At 46.4% G+C, this 12,500-nt stretch overlaps 1 protein-coding gene across 11 annotated transcripts in view; it reads left to right on the forward strand.

Moving 5' to 3' along the window:
- LOC113829263 (dachshund homolog 1) overlaps positions 1-12,500 on the forward strand; it is a 66,247-nt gene that overhangs the window by 28,819 nt on the left and 24,928 nt on the right. The window lies entirely within an intron of this gene.

The following is a 12,500-nucleotide window of genomic DNA, read 5'->3' on the forward strand; positions in this document are numbered from 1 at the left end:
CATTATCAGTATTATTTTTATATTAATGGTATTATGAGAATGATAACAGCAATGTGATAATCAGTAATGATGATGATAATGAATAATGATAATGGTAATCTTGATGGTGATGAAACTGAAAATAAGGATCTTAATAATAATAGTTGTAATGAAAAAGATAGTGATGATGAAAATAATGATAATGCAGATGATGATAATGATACTAGTACTACTAATCATAATAATAATAACATAGTTGATAATAATAGTAAAATTATTAGTAATAATAGTAATAACGATAATGATAATAATGATAATGATAATGATGGTGATGATGATAATAATGGTAATGATAATGATAGGGTTAATGATAATGAGAATACCTACAACGAAAAAAGTAATAATGATGATGATAGTAATGACAGTAATAACAATTATGATAGTGATGATAATAATAATTCTAATATATATAATGATGATGAAATTCGCAATGGCTGTTTCACTGGTAATGATGGCAGTAATGAAAGGTTCGCTATCCCGCCACCTTTTCACCATCCCTCCACCTTTTCGCTATCCCGCCACCTTTTCACTTGGATTCGTCCGCCTTGAAATGATATTGGATTCTTGTCGCCTCGAAATGCCCAGCACGGAATCGCCTTTGACGTCGCCTCGCAGTTCTCACACAGAGCCGGTGTTCAGGCCTCGATCTGCCATTGAATATCGGACTCGGACTTCACAAAGAAGGCCTGTTCGCTTATGATGATACGCCGACGATGTGGAAATCGTTAGGGCCGTTTTATTTTGTTTGTCTAATGATCTCTGTTTTGTTGGTGTTGTGGCTTTGTTTCTTTAATTCATTTCCTTTTTTTTAAACGTTTTTGTGTACGTTCCTGTCAAAGCTGAAAGAAAGTATAGAAAAGAGAAAGAAATAACCGCGCACACGATTCCGGGCAACAAATAAAACCCCGGGAGAATTCGCTTCCAAGTCAAGAATTCCAGCAAAGGCCACAGCATATCGTGCATGATAATCGGCGCCCTACCACTGTGGCCAACCAATTAGCAGAGGCGCACTAACTCAGCCATCCCCATTGTAATTGTAACGTAAATCTGGCTCGGGCTGACCTGCTCTTGACCTGCTCTTGACCCTTTCGAATATTATGGTGTATCGAACGAGAGGCAAGTAGCCCGAGGAACCTATTTGTTGATTACCATAACACACCTTTCCGTCTCAATACACGGAGGATAGTCTTACCTCTGGGCGGGGAGAAGCATAGGGGGCGCACTCACGTATCGATAATACATGCTGAAAAGAGGAGGCAGTCGTACATGCGCTGGCAGGTGCTCGGCATACCTAAGTATTAACGTAAAATAAAATTATCAACATAATAACATATGATTCATTTGTTGTTTTTAGTAACCAGAGTCCTAAGTATTATCATCATATTTCGGCGTTATTTTATCCTCCTCCTGTATTACTGATTGTTATTAAGATCGTTGTTTGTGTTATCATTGTTATTGTTAAGTAATTCTACTGTCAATAGTCATAGTGATAATGATATTGTTATATTTCATGTCGTTATTATCCCTGTTATCTCTGGGTAATAGTGGCATCAGAGGTGAAACTGAAACTGAAGCAGCAACGACATCCCCAGCGAGGCAGCGCAGACGCGCCCGCATGGAAGGACAGGCAGATGCGTGTCTCCTTCGGCGTCGGTTCCCAGGCGTGTGTCACTCTCCTCGCCGCCGAAGGAGATGATGTCCGAGCGAAGGGCCTCAGCTGGGGACGTCGTGGCGTGGGCGTGACGTCAGTGCGCGACGTCCGACGCGTCAGCACCCGATTAGGTCACGACTGCTGAGCCGAAAGCCACGGAATCAAAGGAATGCCTCGCGAGGGCGCCGCATTGATCGGCGAGGGGCAGAGGGTCACCGCGTGTTATTAATCCCAAGTGATAGTCGAAGACTTGCTTTCCATCTGGCGGGAGGGTCGGCGGGAACTCCACTCGCGAGGATTTTTCTCCCGGACCCTCTCGCAGGGAGATGGTATTCGGGCTTCATAAGACAAGCGCGGCTCCAAAAATAATAATGCCCAAAGAATCCATAGAAAGATATTCATCCCAGTCCGCCGCTCCGGAAAATGCGTTTACAGTTTTCGTTGGAATTTCCGCTTCGGGAGATCTTGAGGAGATCGGGATGTTAATGCAGGCCACTTTTATTTGCCCCGTTTTCGGTAATGGATTTGCCCGTGACGGTGCTGGGGCTCTGTTTCTCCCCGTCAGGTTATGAAGTGAAGTCCCGCATCACGCAGACACTCCTGTCTACATCACTATCTTTGTGTAGACGTCTCACTCATACATAAACAACTGTGCAGATATCCCAATTTATGGACGCCCACACATGCGCGCCCAGTTTGCCCCCAGACTCAACCGACATTCCTGATGACATGCTCACTGAGGGCGAGCGAACAGGGCTCTCACGTGTGCTTTATGGGAACCAGCATTCAGATTTCGGAGGAAAATTTACTCATCTCTCCCTCCCTCTCTCTCTCTCTCTCTCTCTCTCTCTCTCTCTCTCTCTCTCTCTCTCTCTCTCTCTCTCTCTCTCTCTCTCTCTCTCTCTCTCTCTCTCTATCTATCTATCTATCTATCTATCTCACTTTCTCTCTCTCTCACTCACTTTCTCTCTCTCTCACTCACTTTCTCTCTCTCTCACTCACTTTCTCTCTCTCTCTCCCTCTCTCTCTCTCTCTCTCTCTTTCTCTCTCTCTTTCTCTCTCTCTCTCTCTCTCTCTCTCTCTCTCTCTCTCTCTCTCTCTCTCTCTTTCTCTCTCTCTCTCTCTCTCTCTCTCTCTCTCTCTCTCTCTCGGCAAGAGTAGCATCATTTGGGCATGTCGTTCTGCTGCCTGTTCCCGCTCCGCCTTCGAGTGCCACCTGGCAGATTTCGTCCTCGTGAGGTGCTCCCTCATCGCTGTATCTTTCTCCTTCGGTTCGGCGATTCCCATCCCGGAGTGCGTGTCTCCCGCGGGAGTGAGGAGCGGGAGGGCGGGACCGCGGCCGCCGTGTGCTGGACGGCGCCGGTGGAGAGTTTGACTTATGGGCGGCGTTCAGCCCACCACTGTGTTGAGGGCGGGCTCCCCACCCTCTTACAATGCGATAGCTAACGTTGAATGTAATAATTAACACAGTACGCCTTAGGAGGCCGGCCCGAACCGCCCTTATATTTGTATTCCTTTCTGTTAACGTAATTTGCTGGTCGGCTGCCTCGACGCCCGCCGCCTCCGCGCAAGTTATGTCTCGAGCTCTGAGAACATGTTCTTGTAATGCGCGAGAGCAAGCGGAAAAACTGCTAGAAAGTAGATTCTGTCCTTGAGAGTGTGCCGTACCCTTTATCTGCGAGCGCCATGGGGCTGTCCCTACCCCCTTTGTGCCCACACACACAGGCTTGGTCCGGACAGTACAGTACAGGTACGCATATACAGGTACATAAGCGTATACTCCCTTAGATGCTTGCACACACGTATAAACACACGACGCGCACAGATACACTGGGTGTGGAAGATGAACAATAAAGTTAATGATAATGATGATAAGAAATAGTAACGACAAATCCTCCATCGCTCATTTATATTCTAAAAGTAGGCACAACCGAGAAACGATGTCACACACTCGACCGCTGAACAGACGTCAATAATTTAGCGATCCTAAAACAACGTAAGCACTAACGGAAAGGCATTAAAATACAAAATGTTGGCCGTAAATCACAAAGGTAGAGGTAGGTGCTTGAGAGGTACCTCCACTCCCCTCCCCCCTCCCGCCCTCCGCCTCCTCCCAGCGTGTAATGTGAGAGAATACATCAGATCTCCGCCGCCAGCCCCCCTCCCCCTTTCCCCCTACAACCCCCACCCCCACCACAACCCCCATTAAACTCCTTCGACTCGAACCTCTACGTTCCATCGGGAATAACAACATGTTGCGTAAGAAGTTGTGAATCATATTGCTCCTACGAATTCTGGCGAAGATATACATGTGTGATATACATAAATATGCTTTATTGGTAATAGCTTAGAATGCATGCTTCTTCTGGTGCGGGGGTGTTGGCACCCCTGGGCGGCAGAGGAGGGGAATGTTGGTAAGCATCCGAGGCCACGTTCGTGTGACCCGCGATATGTAAGATTAACTTATTACAACTCCGCTCCTCATCTGAAATGCTAATTCTAATGGCCGAACAAAAATCTGGTGGTGTAATTTATGCTAAAGCGGTCCTACCCTCCCATTTCCCCTTTTACATTTATGTGATGTATTGTGTACTTAGACGGTCATGCGGTAGTGGCTTACACCTGGTTACAAGGTTAGTTAGCGAGCTGCGCTGGGTGTGCTTAGATATTTCTTAGGGAAATGTGCTCGGCTGAGTGACGATTGAGTTTGTGATGGAGGAAGCGGCTGGAATGCGAGTGCGAATGCCTAGCACAAAGCCGCTAGGCGCTCGGTGCCTTAGCGACTTCTCGTGATTTGCTTACCTCCGCGCTTGCATGAGGCGCGGGTCGACGGGGCGGCTGTCCACGCTCGGAGAGACGAGCCTCAATATACTTCTAACCCGGATGCAAAAGCTCACGTGCATATGTTAAAGGGTATTTAGCAACATAGCTGGCAAATAATTATTACCATTAATGACCTGCCAATTAACTCGGGATGACCCATCCCAATGAATCTTCCCGAAGGGCCTCCCGTCGGCCGACGCTCGGGATAAATGCTTCAATCTGCGACCTTTATTAGATAACAGGTAATCCTAATCTCGGTCGGAGAGTCGACAAATATGCACATTTATTAGGCCTGAACACCTGTCCTTCTGCATTTAAAGCCCATTTTTCTCCCCATAAAAGAATGCGCATTCGTGTGTGTGTTTGCGTTTGCCTGGCAGTTTATTGATGTTCCAGTGGCTTGCTGATGAAGTTGGTCTTTTGGAGGAATCGGCGGCGGTCCTTGAACTTCGCCTCCGAGCCGCGGCGCGAAGGTAGTTCATGCTTGCTAGAGACCGCGGGAACAAAGTCCCGGCGACAGGAAAAAAACGGGTATGAACACACCAGAAAGGACAAGTTGTGTTCCTCGATTTAATTTACATGCCAGGAGGATAAGTTGTCCCCGGCGCCCCTCCCCCGCCTCCATAAAGGCACAAGTCCCCCGCCGCGTATGAAACACATTCCAGAATCAAAGCGGTTTGTAGCAATAATCTCAACTATTTCATAACTTTACTCGTGGTCACTCTTTATATTAGTTTTATTAGAAAGCACAAAGGAGGAGATGAGAGGAAGCAAGGAAGGTGGCTCGAGGGAAGATGAAGTGAACCAAGGAGAGGTAACGTGTGCGAAAGTGATCGCCGAAATGAGCGCATGAGGGGCCTCTAAAACAACTCCAAGAATGAAACGCAGCGAAGGAAAGGGGAAGCCGGTGGTTAGGCCGGGGGGAAAGCACTCCCAGATAATATTATGTTTGTGGCCATTTTTCTCAGGCTGCCATTTAGTTAGGGCGCCTTCCTTTCGCCAAATGGGACATTCGAAAGACACACGGTTCTTTTATCCAGGCAAACGCGCCTGTACGTTGCTCTGAGTGACCATTCCCGGGGTTGGCCTGGGGGATACCACGTGGCTAACCGACTCGTAAGACTGGAAATATTGCAGAAATAGATTGCTGCATTTATTAAACTATATTTGTCCGTGTGTAAAAAAGCTTTTAGCCTTTCGCCCACCAAAATCACACGGGCCAGAATGTTTGTATGTGTGTATAGGAGTGTGTGTGTGTTTTTTGTGCATTTGTGAAAGAGAGAGAAGAGGGAGAGAGGGAGGGAGGGAGACAGAAAGAAAGAGAGGAAGAAGGGGAAGAGAAGAGAGAGAAGAGAAGAGAGAAAAAAAAACATAGTTGATTCTTAGAAGAAAGGCACTTTCGTTCAAGCTCTGATTCTGTACTAATCTTTGGCTGCCAATGCCGTGTATGTATGTATGTATATATATGTGTGTATATATATATATATATATATATATATATATATATATATATATATATATATATATATATATATATATATATATATATATATGTGTGTGTGTGTGTGTGTGTGTGTGTGTGTGTGTGTGTGTGTGTGTGTGCGTGTGTGCGTGTGTGTGTGTATGTGTGTGTGTGTGTGTGCGTGTGTGTATTTCTATGTGTGCGCCGTATTTCTGCTGACAAATGTAGAAAAGGTATGAATGAGAATGGATACCTTCACAATACGTCTCTTGTATTGTAAAGATATTCATTCTCATTCATACCTTTTCTACATTGTGTGTGTGTGCGTGCGTGTGTGTGTGTGTGTGTGTGTGTGTGTGTGTGTGTGTGTGTGTGTGTGTGTGTGTGTGTGTGTGTGTGTGTGTGTGTGTGTGTGTGTGTGTTCTGCATTTAAAGTGAATTGTCTTTATTTAATGCCCGTAGGGAAACATGCATATATCTCTCTGGGATTTTCTGGCATTTGCTATCAAGTCCTTCCCTTCCTTACATATAACATGAGTATTTTTGCAAGTGTGAACATGGATGTGTGTGATTGTTTAAGTACTGACTGTGTGAAAGAATATGTCGCGCGCGCGTTTGTACAAATTCTCCTCTACGCCATCCATCCACGCTTCGGACGGGAAGCTTGTTAAGGACGAAAACCTCACTGTAAAAGACGGGGCCATGATCTGAAAGACATTAAGGCAGTTACTATGTAAATGGAAGGCGTCGTTAAAGTTGGGTTTCCTCCACTAACAACGCCAAGCTTGCCTCAGCAAAAACATAATTATAATATATTTGGTGATAGAGCAAGTACTGAGGTCTCGTAACACAAAGGGTCCGGCAGCCACCCGCTGTTATAGGCGCGCAATACTACAGGAGTTGTAACGTGTTATACAACTTTGAATGTTTCGTTTTCTAATGATCTTTCGGGAGATGACTGGCCAATGGAAACATAAACGACCTGCATCAGTGTATGTAAGTAAGGATATATGTATATAATGGATGTGTATACCTCTGCGCCATACACAAAGATACACCTTAACATATTCACACACACACGCACACACATGGACACTCTTGGGTCTGTGCCTTTGTCTTTCTCCTTTTATGCCTTTCTCTCCCTTCTACTTATCTAATTTAGTAGCGTATTTGTTTATTTCTGGCGGATTGCAGCGGGGGCTAGAGACAGCGGTCGGGTGAGGACGGGTGGGAGAACGGCCCAGCTGGGTTACGGCCTCGCAACATGCCACAGGATCTATACTGTGGCGCTGCCTTCTGCCGAACACTTCTTATTTCTCTCGGGTCGGCAAGCAATCCGAGTTAATGAACACATGTAAATAAAGCCCCCGACTCGAACTGCAACACAGCGCAGCGCACCAGGCCCTTTTCAGACGCGTCCTCCCCTCCACACGCCCGCAGAAAGCTATCTCCCTCGCTTATTTCCGGAACATCGCGCTGTATTCATTCTCGGTGTACGATTGTGAAATACGCCCATTGTTCCCCGGATCCTGGGCGCGCTTCCCTCGTGGGCGCCGCTCCCGTGACTCGCCTTGTTACTTGAATCATTCATGCTCGAAGATTTCCAACATGGCGGGCCTGTCACGGAATGCCGCGAGCCAAAATGTCCGTCTTGGTCATATCCCGGGGATTTATAGGGCAGATTGTGGATTCTGGATGTTATGGACTTGTATCGTGTTTTTAGCTGATTATTTATGGTATCTGGCAATATAAGCTGGCAGGTTCCGCAGGCAAGTCGGGCCCTCATTCTTTCTGATGCAGCCGGGCGGAAGTCTCTCGCTCCAGGCATAAAGAGAAAGAATTCGGTCTTGGCCCATTTGTTATAGATGTTATGTCCGCCATCAAAGAACTCCGTGCATCACTCTCCGAAGCTGCTGCACGTTGAACCGTTCATATTGTTGATAGGGAGCGGGGAGGGGAGGGAGGGGAGGGGAGAGGGATTACAGAGAAGGAGGAAAAGCGAGGGTCGAGGAAGAAGAGAATGAGAGAGCGTCAAAGAAAAGTTCTTGTGAGGGATGCGAGCTCTAGGTAACAAGAAGAAAAGGTGATACGGAGAACTGAAACAGAGAGGGAGAACGAGAAGGGGGAATAGGAAGACAGAAGACTGAGAGAAAGAGGGAAGAGCGGAGACGGAGAAGGCGGCCACACAAGAAAAGCAAAGATAGAAGTTCCCCGCAACCCCGGGTTATTGATTGCAGTCTTGGCTTATTTATGGCTGTCTCAGTACTGGCTAGACTGGACGTGTATGATGGCCAAATGTTGGTTCTCTAAGTCCTCACACACATTTAGGCTTTTCTGGCCCCCGGCGTGCACACCATCAGCCTCCTTTTTGCCTCCACCGCTGCTCACGCTTGTTATCTACCGCTGAGTCCGCCGCAGCCCTCCACGCGAGACTTACTACTGGTGGGTTCAGCTGCCTTCCTGCATACCGGGTAATAAATATCAGATGTTAGTGAGTTCAGCTGGAAGTTATGTGTTGCTGAGACACACTCTGCGGCGCCAGTATATTGTTCACAGCACCCAAGTACAATAATAGCGACGAGACTAAACTATTGTGTTTCGTTTTGGGCTTTTATGGGGTCTTTTTAACTTGTGTACATTGTCATAATGTTATTACGGATGGAGTATTGCGTGCACGGTGGCTGATTGTCCATTAAAATTGCAATATCAAACCGAAGACGAAGATGTAAAGACTTCCTAAGGGGCCGTCTCACTCGTGCTGTTATTGTGGTCATATGAGACGTCCTTTTTCATCGAGGCAGCATGACATTTTATGACTTGCTCTGAAAGTTTCCACTCGAATTATTTGCTCGCTGACGTCAACCTGCTATGGCTTCGCGTGTAAATTGGCGGGACTGAGCTACGCCATTATCGGCCTTCTGTGCCTGACTATTTTGGAATCGCTTAAAACATGCCGAGAGCTGAGGCCGTGATTGTAATGGCGCCTGGTGCGTTTGGGAATCCTTTCGCGTTTGCCCTGTGGCGACCGGCAACCCGCGGCAGCAGAGGGGGCCAAGAGGCGGCCGGAGGGGCGTCGTGCTCGCAGGTGGAGGAGGAGGAGGGCGACTGGGCGGCGATCAGGTGTTGAGGCGGAGTGGAGGACGGCGCTCGTGTAAACATTGTGACTGCGGCGGGAAAGATGAATGTGTCTAGGCTGGGTCCGCGTCATATAAATCTAATGTAATTTAGAGATAATGAGCATCTTGTCATGCATACATTGTACTTATGTGGGGTCTTAAGAGCCCGGAGACATGGGACACCGCGGGAGAGTGTGTTAATGTATGACCATGTTAAGGTCACTCTGATGGCGGCGCTGTGCGTCTTCCACGCCGGAACGCCCGATGCTTTATGCCTCGGAACGAAGACTCGCCAGCAGGTGGACTGCGGGAGAAAAAATTGCCCTTCGCGTTTTGGTTGTATGTATGTTCGTGTGTGTCTTATCTGTTTGTTTCTCTGTTCCGTGATTTTTTTATGTAAATGTTCCCCTCGCGTGCACATGTGCACATCATACACCGGCTGTGAGTAACCAAACGCGAAGCACCAAGAATAGGAGCGAAAGTTTATTTCTTATTTTTTATATTTAGTAAGACCAACGTTAATCCTCAAATTAAGAGTATAAAAATTCGCCGGTGAGTGTTAAGCTCGCGTGTTCTTAATCTCCATAATAGTTTCGTCGCACTAATTGAGTGATATAATATAATAATGGTAACTCTTGGTAAGGTGCATAGTTGCGCTGTTTTGTGTGGAATTTGGTCTTGGCAATTCAGTAGCTGGCGGTTGGCAGAGCAGTGAGCACAGAGGCTGCGGCGGAGGGCGCAGTTGCGCACCGCTCGCTATGGCGGCGTGTTTGTTTACCTTTGTTTGTCTTCACTCTGCTTTCTTGTTTGCCTTTGTGTGTGTGTGAGTGTGTATGTGTGTGTGTGTGTGTGTGTCCCTTTACATGCTTTTGTTATTCTCTGTGAAACCACGCCGGGAATGTATCACAAAACTCGAGCAGAAACGGCATCCCCTTCAGGCGTCGCCGATGAAGCCCCCCTCTGCACCTGTCTCGGAAGGAGCCTCGGGATTTCCTTGCGAAAGGCCTGCCCGCGATTCCCATGATTCTGACCGAGCTTCTGAAATCAAACCAGTCATCGCCCATACAGCAATCCAGGCGCCGCGATTGGCCAAGCTCCCCGTTTCGCAGCCAATCAAAAGGGCGAACCGCTTGTGGCTGCGATTGTCGGGATGACTTTCTCCGCCTTTGGTCTGCTCAGTATTTTTTTTTTTTTTTCATAATGATAATAAAAAAGGTCTGCTCGGGGCGGCCTCCGATCGCAAAGGAAGGCTGCCGATGAGGGCAATAGGGCCTGCACGGAAACGAAGGGACAGGGAGGGACTTGGGTGTATAGAGTGTCTATATGTAATATACGTTGTATATGCATGTGTGTGTGTCCATGTATGTATAACGTACATACGCTCTCTCTCTCTCTCTCTCTCTCTCTCTCTCTCTCTCTCTGTCTCTCTCTGTCTCTCTCTCTCTCTCTCTCTCTCTCTCTCTCTCTCTCTCTCTCTCTCTCTGTCTCTCCATACACACACACACACACACACACACACACACTCACACACACACACACACACACACACACACACACACACACACATATATATATATATATATATATATATATATATATATATATATATATATATATATATAGTATGTGTGATACAATGAGCGCAGAGAGGAGGGTCGGGCACTGAAAGGCGGGCATCGTCTACTTGAACGGTTCGTTACGGTTGTCCACGAGATGGAACCCGGAACGTTGAATCCTATTGTGTTGTTATGTTGCTGTTTCGAATCGGCGTGGCTGCTGAATTTTAGCAGTAATAACACGGCCTTTCAGAGCCTCTAAGTGGGCCTGGCTTGCGATCTTCCCTGTTTGTTTAGGGCGGACATTTGCTGTATGCAGCCGGTATGTGCTGAGAGAAATGTAAAGCGAGGAGAAATGGAGATAACACTGGAGGAAATAGCCACGGACTCTCTCTCTCTTCTTTTCTTTTCTCTTTATTATCTCTCTCTCTCTCTATTTCTTCTCTATTCTTCTCTTTATTCTCTCTCTCTCTTCTCTTTATTTTTTTTCTCTCTCTCTCTCCTTTCCTCTCCTCTTCTCTTCGCTCCTCTCCTCTCCTCTCCTCTCCTCACCTCTTTTCTTCTGTCCTCTATTCTCCTCTTCTCTTCTGTTCTCTCCTCTCCTCTCCTCTTCTCTTCTGTCCTCTATTCTCCTCTCCTCTTCTCCTCTGTCCTCTCCTCTGCTCTCCTCTCCTCTCCTCTCTCTCTCTCTCTCTCTCTCTCTGTGTGTGTGTATGTGTGTGTGTGGGCGTGCGTGTGTGCATGCTTGATGTAATTATCTATATGGTCATAGCCGGCAAAGAAAGAAGCATATATCTGTATTTGTTTTCATTGTAGAGACATCGAAAAGATGGTAATAAATGGAATAATGGAAATCAGAAAGATGCATCCACTCAATACTCTTCCCGTAACGACATGGTATTTTCCTAATAGCTGTCATTACCAGTCCCCGTCCTGTAATTCTTCTCAATACTGCTGATGCAACGACTCCTATTGCTATCAACAAGACCGCCAGACGCTTGAATCACGACGACCGCAATGTTGCTCAAAGCGAGCGGCGGGGATTTGCAGACGCGAAATGCTTACGACTGTTTTGCCATTGCCTCGCAAGCCCTCGCCCTCGCCGCATGCACGGCCGCCGCCCCTCGCGACCACGCAATCGATAAAACCAGCACCACGACCTTGACAGCAGCACGCCCTTCTGCAGACCGCGACCGACTGCGCGGGAGATGCTTCCCTATCCCCTGTAGGGACACAAACGCACACACACATACACGCTCACACACACACTCACACACACACGCGCGCGAATGTATACATGTATATTATTTTATATAATATGTACGCGTGTATGTATGTATAATCACTGGTAAAAGTTGCTGAGCGAGATGCGGCCCCAAGACGAGGAGGCAGGGAGACCCAGGGCGTGCGGGCGTGGGGCGGGGAAGGGGTGAAAGTATGGGAGCAGCGCCGCTGCCGACGGCGCCCGTCACTTTGGGGCCGCGTCGCATGACACTCGAGTGATGGACGGGCTTTCCTATCACAGCATTGCCCGCAGGAATCTTGATGATTTCATTCTTTACTCATATATATATATATATATATATATATATATATATATATATATATATATATATATATATATATATATATATATATATATATATATATATATATATATATATATATATATATATATATATATGTATATATACGTATATATGTATATATATACATATATACATATACAAACATACATACATACATACATATATATATATATATATATATATATATATATATATATATATATATATATATATATATAACACATACAGATGTTGGATACACAGAGAGTATGCAAATGTTTATTT

This window comes from Penaeus vannamei, chromosome 22, assembly GCF_042767895.1.
Source record: "Penaeus vannamei isolate JL-2024 chromosome 22, ASM4276789v1, whole genome shotgun sequence".
In the NCBI taxonomy this organism is placed as follows: domain Eukaryota; kingdom Metazoa; phylum Arthropoda; class Malacostraca; order Decapoda; family Penaeidae; genus Penaeus; species Penaeus vannamei.